Below are 16,731 nucleotides of genomic sequence, written 5' to 3' on the forward strand. Positions count from 1 at the left end.
GAAAGTCAGATTTCCCACAAATGAGGAATAACTAGACTGAAGTCACACTTCTCTTAAATATGAACAGAGGACTAAGTAATATGGCATAATATGTCTACAGTGCTAAGGAAATATTCATTGGCAGCCTAGACAGTTTGAAAGAACCTGAAGGAAAAATTAAAGTTATTTACAAAGTTTGAGTTTGGGGGCACCTGGGTGGCTCGGTGGGTTAAAGCCTCTGCCCTCGGCTCAGGTCATGATCGCAGGGTCCTGGAATCAAGCCCCACATCGGGCTCCCTGCTCACCAGGGAGCCTGATTCCTCCTCTCTCTCTGCCTGCCTCTCTGCCTACTTGTGATCTCTGTCCAATAAGTAAACAAAATCTTTAAAAAAGAAAAAAATAAAAGAAAAAAAAGAAAAAAAAAAGAAAATGACAGTACAGAGAAATTCTTACAGTAAAAGTTTCCACAGAATTATCTGAGACCTTGAATAAGCAATCTATCATTGTCTGTATTTTTTTTAAGAATGTCATTTATTGGTTTTGCCATCTTCTCTAGGCCATATACCTAGTAAGTTGCAGAACTGAGTTTATTAACTGTATCACCAAGCCCAACTAGTCTTTTTTTCACTATATCATATGTTCATAGAGAAAAATCATTTGGATATTATCAAAGACAAAAATTAAACAAGTAGGAGATTGATTTTATTCAGGCTATTGTAATAGAGAACCCTAGATCCAAAGATCGGAGTATCTGACAGGATAGTTTTGCCTTAGATTTTTATAAGAGGAGGTAGACAAGTTAGAGGTGGAGTGATTCAGTTACAATTGTTTTGTAATCAGGAAAAGTTTCAGTCGGCTGAACAGGAAATGTTCATCTCTATGTCTAGCTAGTTTCAGGGGAAAATCCGTTTTAATCTTAGCTACTCATTCATGAGACAAAGAATGAGAAATTAGGTAAGGGTAAAACTGAAGTCTTTGGCCTTGTCAACAGGTTCAGCCAGAAGAAGAAAAAGCTGTCTTTGGCTGTATCAATATGAAGGCATAAGTCCAACACACATTTAATGTGTACTGTAGCAAAAGAGCTATGGTGCTGTGGTTAATTATGCAGACTTGAATTCAGACAGCTCAGGTTAAATTCTCAATTCTGCTCACTGGTTACATGACCTCAGGTAAGTTACATAGCCTCCAAAAGCCTTATATTGCCTGCCTGTAAAAACAGAATAATCACTGTACTTATTGCTTCTTTTGAGAATTAAGTAATCAAAATGAAGTACAGAGTAAGAATTCAGTAAATATTAAAAACAAGTTTAAATATATAAATACATATATCATGATCAAAGACAAATTGAGTGCATATCCAAAGTATTTCAAAGTGAATAATATTGCGGTGTGTCTCTCCACTCCAGACTCTTCTTTTCTTTCAAAAAACATATATTAAATATTTAAGGGTGTATAATTCTACCTTCTACTTTTTTCAACATCTTATGGAAATTTTCAAACTTTCAGAAAAGTTAACATAATTTTACAGTGCGCACCCACATACCCTCCTCTAGATTCTATAATTAGTGTTATCTTTCTATCTGATTTATCACCTGTCTACATGGCTACTTACCCATCAGTGCATATTATTTACTAAATACTGTTCAATGTATGTTTCAGACATCAGTACACTTGACCTTTATATACTTCTTCATGCACACCATTAACTAAACTTCAAAACTTCAATATTTGTTTATATTTCTTTTTCTAGCTTATACTTTTAACATATAGCAGTTTACTCAAATTTTTGTAAGATATATATATGTGTGTGTGTATATCTATATCTATCTATATATATATATATATCCCCTCATGAATTTGTGTTTATTTTAATTTTCATTATTGGATAATGTTTGAATTTCCTGCCAGCATCACATTCTATTATATTCTAAAATTACAATAACTTATACATGTAAACCACTGCTGTCTGCCTGTCAGCCCTGTCAGAAAGAAGAACGTAATTTTTCATCAAAAATATCATCCAGAGAATTAAGTAGCACACTTCTAGCAAAATCACTCCCAAATCCCAACGTGGCTCTATTCAAATTAGATTTAGTTTAGGTTGGGGTTGATTGAGAACTTTTTCCTAGAGGCATCTTAAAAACTGTCAGATTCTGGAGCTCTTTAGCTGGTAAAGTAGAAGATGACAGAGTTTTATTATAATTGGATTTTCTGCATGTAGGTTAAAGAAAGCATTCATTCTTAACAATTTAGTGTCATTGAATTTGCTAATTTAATGTTTTTCCTCTAGTATTTTTTCTTACATAATATATACTCACTGTGGAATGAATTGAAAATATGCACACACACCCACAATCTAAATTCCCAGACATAACTAATATTAATATGTTCCTATTCTTTCCAACTTTATATATATAATGATAAAGTTTATTTTTTCTGTTTGCCTATTGTCACATCAAATAAAAATTGCTAAATGGGGGCACCTGGGTGGCTCAGTGGGTTAAAGCCTCTGCCTTCGGCTCGGGTCATAGTCCCAGGATTCTGGGATCACGCCCCACATCGGGCTCTCTGCTCAGCAGGGAGCCTGCTTCCTCCTCTCTCTCTGCCTGCCTCTCTGCCTACCTGTGATCTCTATCAGTCAAATAAATTTTTAAAAAAATTGTTAAATGGATCGTCATCTGATTTGAAATATATGTTAGGGGTGGGCAGACTCAATATGTAAATGATTTATACCATGGCAAGAATTTTATTTTCAGGTATCTTAAGAACCACCTGAAAGACACACTAAGTTATTTTCAGAACCTACAAAACAGAATCACAGCAAGTGGCTCATGAGATCACAGCACAGACAAATCATGCCATGCATATTAAGATAACTGTAGACAGAAGAAACAGCATTATTTCACATGTAAACCCCAAGGAGAAAAACAAAATGTAGGCGACTGATTTAAAATTGGACTATTCTTTGCAAGGATGAACCTCTATATCCTGTCCCAAGTTAAGTAGTAGCAGGAATTAACTGTTTTATAATGATTTAAAGTATTTCCTATACAGCCTAGTAATATGTTTATGTGTATTTAAAATTTTTATTATAAAAGTTTTATGAACAAAATGATGTAAGTAATGTTTCTGTGGAAGTTTTTATTTTAATTAAGATTAATTGTAGCTATATGCTAGAGAAAAAAAACAAATTAACCTTGGTAAAATCCACAGGATTTTATACTCTCAAGTAAATAACCTCAAGGTGAACAGTCTCTAAGGCATGGCACATAGTAGCTGCAGGAGCTCCAAGATCACATCAATATTCTAGTTAACAGGGAACAGGAAAGGGGTAAGAGAGTAGCCTCTCCATTTAAAAGACAACTCACAAAAGTTGCACACTATTTCTTCTCCTATCTTGCTGTCGTACATGTTGAAAAGGGGTCTGAAAAATGGAATGTATTCTGCCATCTATTGCTGAGGTAGAAGAGGAGCTTAGATATCGGGGAACAGTAAAAATCTGCCATATCCCACTTAGATTATCACATCGGCTTCATTATCAAACCTGCTGCCCTGTATTGTTTTGGTCTTGAGGAATGTGAAGAAAACTTGGCTTCACACACATGAGTAGTTAGGAAAAGAAAAGTATTTGAATAGTCTTTCTAGATAACTGTGGCTATCCTTTGATACTTAACAACTGATAATTTCTTAAAGGGCAGTTGCAATGTGGAATCTGTTAATCATTGCAATGTACTTTCTGTACCCTGTGAGCCTGTGAGGCAGTGAAAGTGAAAAAGGCAAATAAGATCTTTCTTTCATTATGAAAATAGTTTTTACTTTGTAGACTTCCCCTTTCCCTCCCCCTGCCAAAATTGCCTCAGGGATCCACTAAGGTACTCAGAACTATTCATACAGAGATAATCTTAATTTTGTCTTTATCCCAATCTGAATTTTAATCAGTCTTTATCACTCAAAGACTTCATCAATTCCAGTTCTTACTCTTTAGAAGAATATATAGTCAGTTGACATCTTACAATATTGGAAGTTTCCAACTTTCTAGAATATTTTTGTTCCATCTCATCTTGGCTTGTGAAACTGTCAGTTCCCTACTGTGCCATATCTTTCTTGCAACATAGTGCCACGCCAGGACTGACCGGCCCCTACTATTGTTTTACAACCTCTTCCACTACAGACACAATGAAATAAGCACACAATTTGCCTCTCAAACTACCATAGTTGAAAGTTTTAGAAACTGTTTTGTCACAGAATAACGTTATGAACTTTTCCAGCCCCCATATATATTTTCTTGCCACCTGTCTCCTAATCTCTGAGGAAAGGCCGCATCTTTCAGTACCTCCCCGGAGACCAATAGCTTTATCCAGTCAAGACAGGATAGATAATGCTGCAAAAACAAAGAAAAACAGTATCTCACTAGCTTAAATAAACAAAAGATCATTTCTGCCTCACATTGAAAGTCAAATCACCAAAGGGCTCATATACCACACAAGTCACTCCAAGACCTGGACTATGTGTCTCCATCTTCGATACCACCATCTTGGCAAGAAGATTTGGGTATGGAGCAAACAAGGCCGAGAGCACTAGAGTCCCTCACGTGGCCCTTAAAAGCCTCAATCGGGAAATGACACCCATTAGCTGGAAATAATCACACAGCCCTACCAGCCACTAGAAAGTTCCAAAGTACAGGCATGCTTCCTGTCTGGAATCAGAGGAAAACTGGCTGTAGGGAAAACCAAAGAATATTATCTAATATTTGTTTCAATTTATAAAGTTATTGTAAACACTTTCAATCTTAACCTGTGTTCATAAATTTAATATATTCAATTTCCTCCTTGATTAATTCAACTATCTATATGACAAAATTTACTGAATACATAAACACATTTTACAAATATAATAAATTACACTTCTATTATGGCAATTCTTAAAATCTCTTAAGCATTCTAACAATGTATGCGAAATAGTAATAACCTTATTTTAAAATCAGACATCTAAATCAATGACCTAATCAAGTAGTTGGCAACTGTAATTACAAGGTAACCTATTACTCCAACAGATCTAATTCTCAAACAAAACTTTAAGAAATGGTTTTCTGACCATAGGCAGAAATATTAGAGAGCAATTATAAATAATTCCAAATCTTCTCCTGGAAAAAAAAAAAAACGGTGCTAATTCTCGAAGGAAATAATTATCTCACCTCAGACTGTTTGGAATCACTTTTCACACATTTTTTGTTTTGCTTTTTCAGCTTGAAGAAGTGTTTTAATTACCTGAAATGCCTGCTGAATAACCAACCAGATTCTTATGTACAATACTGATAAAATACACTGAACCTGGTTATATCTATAGCAGTATTTCCTGAACAAAGGCCTGACAGTGATCCCCTAGCCCACGTTTTAGGATTTGAGTCACAACTTAATTTTTATGTCAGACTAGACTCTCTGACTCTCATTTAGTCAGTGGTCCTACCTGACTGAATTGAAGTTTGCTATTTACTGTTTCGGTCTATCTTGAAATCTTCCTACGTTCTTCCTCATCAATAACAATTAAAGGTAAATAGCATTTTATTGGATCTTGTGAATCACAAGGCTATACTAGCTGCATGGTATCACTCCTAAGACAGTATGTCCCTAATAGCATAGCTTCAGGAGATATAAAACAATATTAACCCAACTGCAAGGAAATTTGACAAACCACTATTTTAACAACACTCTAGTAGTAAATAGTGGCTTGGGCAAAATGTCCATAAAACTATACTAGATTTGGAATTCATAATTACTAACTGACCTAAGGAAGAATAAGAATTTAGAGATAAATATTCTTCTCAAGCATATGTAGAATGCAAGGAAAACTGATTATATGTTATAAAAGAATGAACAGTTTAAAAAGAATTGGTACCATCATAAATATTTTCTAATCATAACATAATTAGTTTAAAAATCGAAAACAAAAAAAGTTCAAAAGAAAACATACATTTGGAAATAAACATACATAAAAATAAGCACACATAAATTTATTAACAAACTTCTTAATAACTCACTGGTTAAGAAATAAATAGTGAAAGAAAGCAGAAAATGTTTAAAACTGAACAATAATTTATTTTTTGCAGCTAAAGCAGTACTCAGAGGGGAATTTATATACTTCAATGCATATATCTAAAAGAAAAGTATAAAAATTAATGAGCTAATCCCTGATGTATGAAGTTAGAAAAAAACAAATAAATCCAATAAAGTAAAAGAGCAGAAAATAATATTATAAGAACAAAGAAAAGTAGAGGGATTAACAATGGCAAAAGTGTGTTTTTATAAAGATTACTATAACTGGCAAGTATCTGGGCAAAACAAGCCAGTAAAAGAGAGGGAGAAGACACAAATAAACAGTATTAGAAATTCGAGGGGGATAAAATATTGGTAAATCATAATTAAGAAGGTTAAAGAGAATATAAAGAAAAACATTATGCCAAATTTGAGCAAATTAGAGAAAATGTCCCTTTCCTTATAAAAATAATTGCCATACTTGCTTAAATAGAAGTTGTAAATAGCCCTACAACCATTTAAAAAATCTAACTGGTAAATAAAATTCAATACCTATTCTACAAATATCAGGCCCAATGGTTCTATAGGTGAGTTATAATAACTATTCAAAGAATAAATTATTTCAATCTTACACACAAACGAAAACAAAACTTATAGTAAGGGAAGGAAAACATGAAACATGTCTCTCCCTTTCCAAATTATTTTATGAGGTCAGAATAGTCTTGATATTAAAACCAAATAAGACCAGAATAAGAAAAAAAAATGCCTCAGTTAATCTCAATCATTAATATAGATGTAAAATCCCAAATAAAATATATAAAACCAAACCACACAATGTATGAAAAAAATAATTGTTCAAGACTGATTTGGGTTTATCCCAAGAATTCAAGAGTGGTTTAATATTATAAAATCTAATATTGTAATTTACCACATAAGGATGTAGTAAATAACATAATAAAATAACATAAAAATGCTCCTCTCCACATAGTTTTTAATGAAATGCAAGGCATGTTAATTTTTTAAAAATCCGTATTAAGTGGAATAGAATATTGGATAACCTGATAATGTGTGTCTTAAAAAAAAAAAAAAAAAACACTACAGCAAACAGCATACAAAATGGCAAAATAGTTGAAGCATTCCCTTTAATCAGGGAAAATGGAGAATGCCTACTATCATCAGTTCTTTTCAACACTGTATTAGAAGTGTTGTTCAGCATAGAGGCACAAGTAAGAGAAAAAAAAGAATAAAGAAATGTGAAAAAAGGAATCAACTGTCTTCATTTACAGGGAACATTATTATCTACATAGAGCAACAAAAAAGTTGCGAATTATTAAAAGTAACAAGAAAATTTAACAAGATTGTGGATATAAAATCAAATATAAAAACCAGTAGCATTTCTATACATAAGTAACAGATGGCTATATGATGTTGTTTTTAAATACACCATTAAAGCATTAATGAAAGTATTTATAAATATAACAAAATAGATATATGACTTTTATGGAGACATTTATGAAACGGTAGAATGAAACTGAAGAATATTAATTAATAAAACTAAAATCCAAAACAGAAAAAAATAATATAAAATAAAGGTTAGTTACCTTTTATTCTGGGAGTACAAAAGCAGACTATCATAAATGAGGGAAAATAAACAAGGGCTCAACATTTTGAGAATATGTCTTTCCTTTGGGATGACTGGGTGGTGCAGTTGGTTAAAGGTTCTACTCTTGGCCTCAGTTAGGTTGTGATCTCAGGGCCCTGAGATCAATCCTTGTTTCAGGTTCCCAGCTCAGAGCAGAGTCTGCTTAAGATTCTCTCTCCCTGGGGCACCTGGGTGGCTCAGTGGCTTAAGCGTCTGCCTTCGGCTCAGGTCAAGGTCTCAGGGTCCTGGGATCGAGCCCCGCATGGGGCTTTCTGCTCGGCAGGGAGCCTGCTTCCCTCTCTCTCTCTGCCTGCCTCTCTGTCTACTTGTGGTCTCTGTCTGTCAAATAAATAAATAGAATCTTTAAAAAAAAAAAAAAGAGGAGAGCTTAAATTTCATAATGCCAATTAACATATCCTACTGTGGACTGCGTGAAGACTGCTACATCCATTCTCTGGAGAAGATCAAAGATTTATTTACTGTATGTGGCTAAAGAGATGGTTTTTGAACTGATCAACAACAGAAACAATTTGGAATGGGGATACTATATGAAACTAATATTAAGTCAGAGTGACTGGTACATGTTTACAACTGGTTCTGTGAGAAAAATAAATTTATTTCTAATTTACTGATATGATGGATATGTAGTAAAGAGTTTAAAAATCATAATAGGAGAGTATGTGGAGAAACAGGAATTCCCATTGTCAGTGAGAATGAAGAATGGCACAACCACTTTGGAGGACAGACAGTTTAGCAATTTCTTATAAAACTAAACATTTTTGTATCATATAAGCCAGCATTTGTGTTCCCTGGTATTTAGCCAAAAGAGTTCAAAACTTATGTCCACAAAAAAACAAAACAAAACAAAACAACACAAAAAATAAACAAACAAACAAACAAAAACCTGCATGAGGATGTTTATAGCAGCTTGATTCATACTTGCCAAAACTTCAAGGCAACCAAGATATCCTTCAGTTGCTGAATGCATAAGCAAACAGTGGTACATCCAGACAATGGAATATTATTTACCACTAAAATGAAAGGAGCTATCAAGCCATGAAAAGACGTGGAGGAAACTTAAATGCACACTATCAAGTGAAAAAAGCACATCTGAAAAGGTTACATACTGTATTATTCCAAGTATATGACATTCTGGAAAAGGAAAACAGCGGACACAGTAAATATTTTGGTGGTGTCCGGGGGACGGGGGTGGGGTGGGGTGGTGGGCTGGGGAAGACATGGGGAAGTAAACAGGCAGAGCACAGAGGATTTTTAGGGCAGTGAAAATACACTGTGTGATATTACAGTGATGGATATATGTCATTATGACTTTGTGCAAACCTATAGAATGCACAGCAGGAAGACTGAATCCTAAAATAAATGATGGACTTTGGTTGATTATGATGTTGTCAAATTAGGTTCATCTTTGGAAAAAATTTGGGTGAGTAATGTTGATAATAAGGGAATGTTGATAATGTTGATAATGATAAAGTAATGTTGATAATAAGGGAAGCTATGCATATGTAAGGATAGGGGGTTTATAGGAAATCTGTACCCTCCTCTCAATTTTTTTGTGTGCCTAAAATTGTTCTTTAAAAAAATGAATCCTTTTTTAATAAATCATAATTAAATGTATAAATATATATATACTATATATATACTATCAATTTCACAGAGCTAATTGATTTGACAGAAGGCTTTCATCTTTTTTTTTTCTTTCTTTTTTTTTTTTGTGCCAAACTTGTTTATTTATAGTCAATTTATGGTAGAAATTGAAGGATATGAATAGTTCCAACCAGTTACTTTTGTTTACTTATGAAATTATGAAGGTAACCAAAAGGCACTTCACTTTTTTGCCAATGACATAAGCGATTTCTTTGCTGAATTAGATAATAATTTTCAAGGACTCCAAAAATATTCCTTCACTTTCTGTGCTGTTTACAATGTATCAGCTACAAATCTAAATTTTCAGTTTAGTGTGCCTCATTAACATTTTCTGCTTCACTTTATTAAGTCTAGACAATAAAACAGTAAAGCAAGTCCTGGTTTATAGAGTTTGCTGATGTCTGTGGTGTAAAGACTCCTCCCATGGCTGATTTAAATCCACCACCATGCCAATACTAAACATGGGACGGAAAGAGATATACAGGAACACATTATGTCCTGTCTCCGCCACACAGATACAATAGTAACAAATAACCTCAAGAACACAGAGAATAGAAAACTCGAGTAAAATAATTAGGAAGTGGTGAGATTTTTAGTTTTTATTACCTTTGTTTTTATATAATTTGTTTAATTGTATGTTTGTGTAACTTAATTCTTTAAAATGGCTGTGTTTAACAACTGGCTTGCAAAATTCCTAAACTTGTAAGATGTGGCTCTTATGTGTCACTATGAACCAGCTCCAGCACATTAATGCATTAAATGAACAGTCATTAGTGGATGCCAACACCCCCCAGAAAACCTGACCACTTTGCTCACACAGTGCCAACAGCCAAAGTTTCACTGCTTAGATTGGCCTGGAGAACTCTTCTTTGCAAAATATGATTAGTCTTAGGAGAAAGACCTAAAATTACTGAATCAGAGGTTCTCCTACTAAACAGCCTATCCAGATCATTCCACATGAAGCTTACAGCTGAAAGATGCCTTTCACAGTCTGGAGTTTAGTTTTCTTAAATATAAGGAGACAACAGGAATGTGCAGAGTCTGAAAAGATCATCTCGTAGAAAAGAACAATCAAAGGAGAAGAGGTAAGAAAGAGGGAGGAAACATAACCCCTTAGGATTAAGAAAATGTCCAAAACTCCTTATACATTTATTAGTATTCTAAGAAACAAGAGAAGACATGACAACTATGAAAGAAAAATAAGATATTCTATAATATACAGAATGGTGACTATAGTTAATAATACAGATTATGTATTTGAAAGTTGCTGAGAACTGATCTTAAAAGTACCTATCATTGGACTGCCTGGGTGGCTCAGTGGGTTAAAACCTCTGCCTTTGGCTCAGGTCATGATCCCAGGGTCCTGGGATGGAGCTCTCTGCTCAGCAGGAAGCAGGCTGCCTGCCTCTCTGCCTACTTGTGATCTCTGTATGTCAAATAAATAAATGGAATCTTAAAAAAAAAAAAAAAGTTCCTATCTCAAGAAAAAAACTGTGTGGTGATGGACATTAACTAGACTTTTCTGGTGATCATTTCATAATATATACAAAATATCCAATCATTGCTATATACCTGAAACTAATATATGTCAATTATATCAACTTTAAAAAACGAATAGGATATTATAAGAAGGGAATATTTAGACAAGAATAAGCTCCTGGAAATTCAACTGACAGAAATTTAAACAAAAGTTGGAAGGAATTTACTAGAAAGAAAAAAAAATAGAATAAGATAGCAAAGAAAGATAAAAGGTAATGGATATTTTTATGGCCTTGATTGGAAGTAAGAGTTTCATGAATGTCCATCTATCTCCAAACTCACCAAGTCATATATGCATTAAATATACAGTCTTTACATGTCAATTATACCTCTACAAAGAACATTTTTTAATTTATTTATTTTTTTTCAGCCTAACAGTATTCATTGTTTTTGCACAACACCCAGTGCTCCATGCAATACGTGCCCTCCCTATTACCCACCACCTGGTTCCCCAACCTCCCACCCCCTCCCCTTCAAAACCCTCAGGTTGTTTTTCAGAGTCCATAGTCTCTTATGGTTCGCCTCCCCTTCCAATTTCTTTTTTTTTTTTTTTATAAACATATAATGTATTTTTATCCCCGGGGGTACATTTTTTTAAAAAGGTGAAGAAAGATATAAATGTTAGAACATCATTCCAAGAGGTTCAACATCGAAATAAGACAACTTCTAGAAAGTTATTAGAGAAAAGAGAAAAGATTAAATAAATGTATAAAATTCTCCTGGAAATGAAATACAGCATATTTTAAATATAGAGTCCTAAGTGTTCCCAGCACAATATATGGAAATTGACCTACACCACTGAAAATGTTTATTAAATTTTAAAACAACAGGGGAGATAGAAATGCCAGTTTTCAGAATGAAAACTGAAATGTGTAATTTAAAAGAATCAGTTATCACACTAGCTACAGACCTAAAGAAACACTTTCTGCTGTAAGACAGCAGAAAAGCAGTTTCAAAAATCTGAAGGAATATTATATAAAACCCAAAAAAGTATCCACCCAACCAAGTCTATGCAGCCAACCCATCAATCAAGTGTCACTGTCATGCGTTTAAGGGTTTAAAAAATCCCATCCCATATATATGCCCCCCCCCCCACCAAGGAAACTAATGTTAGACTTACCCCAACATGAGGAAACAACTGGCAAAAAGAAAACATACTAGGAACAAAATATCTAACGCAAGGCAAATGCAATGAGATCCCACATAATTCAGATTGCTCCCAGCAGTACAGACCACGGGAGCCAGACCGCAGCCGGTCAGAGGGCTGAAGGGAGACTGTTTCACGAAGATAAAATGTGTAACACACCTAACCTGTCTGACTGTTTTAGGGGAGATTAGGCTACTTTCTAAGGGTTAGAATTTGAATTAATGGCAAGTACATAGAAAATTAAGCAAATTTTTAATTTTTAGAAATTCGGTGCAGGAATAAACAATCCAACAAAGCTCAACTGTGAGTAGCATTTACATACTCATATGAATGTAAATAACAATTATTAGTATTATCAAATCATAGCTACATTAGGAAAATGGAAGTGGGAAGGATGCTTGGATGTGGTGAGGTAGAACAGAGTCTTTTCCTGTCCAATGGGAAATGAACAGATGATATTTAAAACCAACAATCAAGAAGCAGCAGTGCAATTTAGCGTGTTATTACAGTCATGCAAACAAATAACACAGGCAGCAAGCTAAAAAAATGAAAGTGGATTTATCCAAGTTAATACATATGTAAATGCAATTGTAATTAAAATCTCAACAGTTTTGGAAGATGGTGGCAAAGGCTGACAAGATGACTTAAAGTTGTAAAACAATGCTTAGAATCATAAAAATATTTTGAAATAAAGGTTATTAAATGAACTTGCACACCAGGTAGTAAGGCATATGCTCAATTTTCAGTAATTTACATGTTAGGATGTTGTCCTCAAATTTTTCAGAATAGCGACACTGACTAAAAAGATCACCTTACACCTTAACAGCCTATCATATGAGATAAAGATATTTTGTATTAGTGGTAAAATGTTCAACACACAATAAATGTTTTAGGATAGTTACATGAAGGGGGAAAAATAAATACAATGATTCACATAACATACCAACAAGACTAATTGTACAAACAAAACCACAGAATATTAAAAATAAAATATAATTCAAAATTTATTCATCAGCTGGAAATGATTTCTTGGGTAAAGTATAAAGAAAAGAAACCAGGAAAAAAAGACTGATAATTTTAACTAAAAAATAAAAAGATCATTATATGCTTAAAAATGTCATGAATGCAATAAATTTTTTTCTACAAACTGCTGAAATTTTGTAATACTCAGAAAATACTAGTAAATATTTTATTTAAAACTTATGTAATGTGAAAAGTGATAGTACTTAGATCATAATAATTTCCCCAATATCTGTTTAATAAGTTATTTCACTCCTGTCATAATGGCCTAAGGATCTGCAATACATAAATTCAGAATTTTGTTCAAGTTGGTTATGACTTCGTCCTAGATTAGTTCAACAATGACTATATCTATGAAATATACACAGTCACTAAATTTACATCAATATATATCTATCTCTCCTATCTCTACTTGTTATTCTGAATTTGAAAGCATAGCTTGCGTGTAACTATCTAAAATCTTTTGTGTGTATGTGTGTGTGGTAAAATGTAAAACAAACTATTTTAACTATTTATAAGTGTACAACTCGGTGGCATTAATTATACCCACAATGTTGTACGGCCTTTTTACCACTCAACAGAAACCTCATAACCATTAAACAATAATTCTGTACGTCCCCCAGCTTCTGGTAACCTCTAACCTACCTTCTACCTCAATAAGTTTTCATATTCTAGGAACTTTATGTAAGTGGAATCATACAATATTCGTCATTTTGTGTGAGGCTTATTTCCCTTAGCATAATGTCTAAGTTTCATCCATGCTGTAGCCTGTATGAGAATTTCATTTTTTGTTAAAGCTGGATAATATTCCTTTGTATGGAGATGCCATATTTCATGTATCCCATTCAGCAGCTGATGGACAACTTGGGTCGTCTCCTCTGAAGCATTAAATCTTAAAACAGTCTCTAAATTATTTTTTTTTCATTTTATTTATTTTTTCAGTGTAACAGTATTCATTCTTTTTGCACAACACCCAGTGCTCCATGCAAAACGTGCCCTCCCCATTACCCACCACCTGTTCCCCCAACCTCCCACCCCTGACCCTTCAAAACCCTCAGGTTGCCCCAACCTCCCACCCCTGACCCTTCAAAACCCTCAGGTTGTTTTTCAGAGTCCATAGTCTCTTATGGTTCGCCTCCCCTCCCCAATGTCCATAGCCCACTCCCCCTCTCCCAATCCCACCTCCCCCCAGGAACCCCCAGTTTGTTTTGTGAGATTAAGAGTCATTTATGGTTTGTCTCCCTCCCAATCCCATCTTGTTTCATTTACTCTTCTCCTATCCCCCTACCCCCCCGTGTTGCTTCTCCATGTCCTCATATCAGGGAGATCATATGATAGTTGTCTTTCTCCGATTGACTTATTTCACTAAGCATGATACGCTCTAGTCTCTAAATTATTTTAATTCCATATTTTAATTCTACATGTTTGAAATTTTTAATATTTTATACCCTGTTGCTGTAGTGAGCATAACAGTACTGATTCTATCCTCCTGAGTTTATTAGAAATATAAATATTTTTATTAACCTCTACTTGCCAAAGAGAGAAAAAAAAAGGCATCAGTTAGAGTTTTCCTGAATATAAGTGTTATTTTTAGGAAATTTTGCATGTGGAGATGCAAATTCTAAAATCCGAAGCAATGAAAACTGCTTTGCATAATATTATTATATTATTTGGAATGTGAACTTCAAAATAAAAGATCACAAAATATTACTAAAATAAAGTATTATTCTTATAGAAGCAATATTTTGTGAGCACATACATTGGAAATTAACTAACTTATTCTCTTATTATGTGAAGAATAACAACTGTAAAAAAAAAAAAGTATTTCAAAAATGCCAAGTTAAATTTTGTGTGCTTCACATCAGAAAGAATCTGTATATAACTTGCAGTTGATGTCCTGGTTTATTTCCTATTAAAAGATTTTACCATCACTAAATACATCAAATACACGATGTTAAATGCATTAAAAGACTAAAATGCAATGTAAATATGCAATTGTCATTCAAATTAATGATGTCATTTATGTTAACATAATACTTACTACATGTGAAGATTCTTCTCCAAAAATGTGTGCTGGAGCATTGGGGGTGAGGGGGAGCATAAAGAGAATTAAATCCTGTTGCTTGAGTTAAGTCCTCTGGTCATATTTTTTTCTAAAAGCATTTAGAAAAAGTGACTTCTGATCTTACTAAAGAGTTGTTTTTCTTTCTTTCTTTATTTGACAGACAGAGATTACAAGTAGGCAGAGAGGCAGGCAGAGAGAGAGGCGGAAGCAGAGAGCCTGATGCAGGGCTCGATCCCAGGACCCTGGGACCATGACCTGAGCCGAAGCCAGAGGCTTTAACCCACTGAGCCACCCAGGTGCCCCAAGAGTTGTTTTTCTTATTTCTTATTTTTATCTTATCAAAAATTAAAGTCTTTAAAACTATACGTATTAACAGTTTACTTACACAAATAGATGGATGCAAATGTTTAACAAGTACTTTGTCAAACAATACAAAATTATACTTTTTCTTTGTATCCAAGGACACCCCCAGATACTGATTACATCACAACTCTTCAAATTTCTTCACATCTGTCCGCCCTTGTCTATCTTATCGCGGTTTCTTACAAGGTTCCGGGGGTCAGTCTACTCTGTCAGTCATTCTCTTAACACCAACCCCAGCCTGTCTTACCCACTGACCTGGTATCATATTCACCTTGAAAATCTCCCAAGAGGAAAATGTTTAAAGGATCATGGTAAATTCAAATTATGAAGTATAATGGAGTTTTTTTTTTTAGAAGTTACATCTGTGTGTATTAACATTTTTCCTTGTTTTCCTCCCTACACAAGCTTTAGAAATTTATTACTCTTAGATTTATACCCTTGAACATGATCAGTCCTATCATGCGTCTCATTTTCCAGGTCTCAGCAAAACACTTGCAATCTGATGGTGCAAATCTCTTTACTCGCAAAGGAGAAGTTTCATCTCTAGTACTTTTTATGATTCCTTTTTTGTGTAATGTGTTTTTCTCTTCTGGGATATCTATTTTGTGATACTGAATCTCCTAGTTGTTTTTGTTTTTCCTTTCTTATTACTGCAGTTCTGTTGCTTGAATTTTTACTTATCTGTTTTCATGAGTTTACTTGTCTTATCTGTTTCCATGAGAGTTTTTTAAATTCATTTTCTCATTTGCTGTTTTGTTCTTTAACATCTTCTGTTTATTAACCTGCTTTTTAAGTTTTGTGATCACACTTTCCATCTCAGGGAAATCTTTCAAAATCTCAAGACTGGGTGTTGTTTTGTAGTCTTTTCTGCCCGTTGGCATGTGTGCCTTCCATATTTAATCTCAATATAGCCTTTTCATGGATTTCCCTCCAAAATGTTACCAGTTGTCTGCAGAGGCATTTGTTTTCATTTCTTATATTAGTTCTATCTTTTTAACATGTTTATTTTCTGAGTGTAGTGATTTTCCTCAGTTTCTTCATCCTTACAAAAGATTGTGTCTTTTCCCATCATTTGGAGTTGAACTGTGTTCTGAGGGCTTTCCATGCCCATTTAATGCATGCAGCCTCAGATGTATGGAAAAGACAGAAATAGCTGTATCTTTGTCCTGCTCTTTGTGCTGAAAGGAGAGAGAGGAAGTCCTATGTGAGGGTCACGTTGGGGTAAATTCAGGAATCTGTGAGTGTTGCAAGAAAATGGATACTGTCACATTTGTTTCCC

The sequence above is a fragment of the Meles meles genome, chromosome 15 (genome assembly GCF_922984935.1).
Source record: "Meles meles chromosome 15, mMelMel3.1 paternal haplotype, whole genome shotgun sequence".
NCBI classification, from domain to species: Eukaryota; Metazoa; Chordata; class Mammalia; order Carnivora; family Mustelidae; genus Meles; species Meles meles.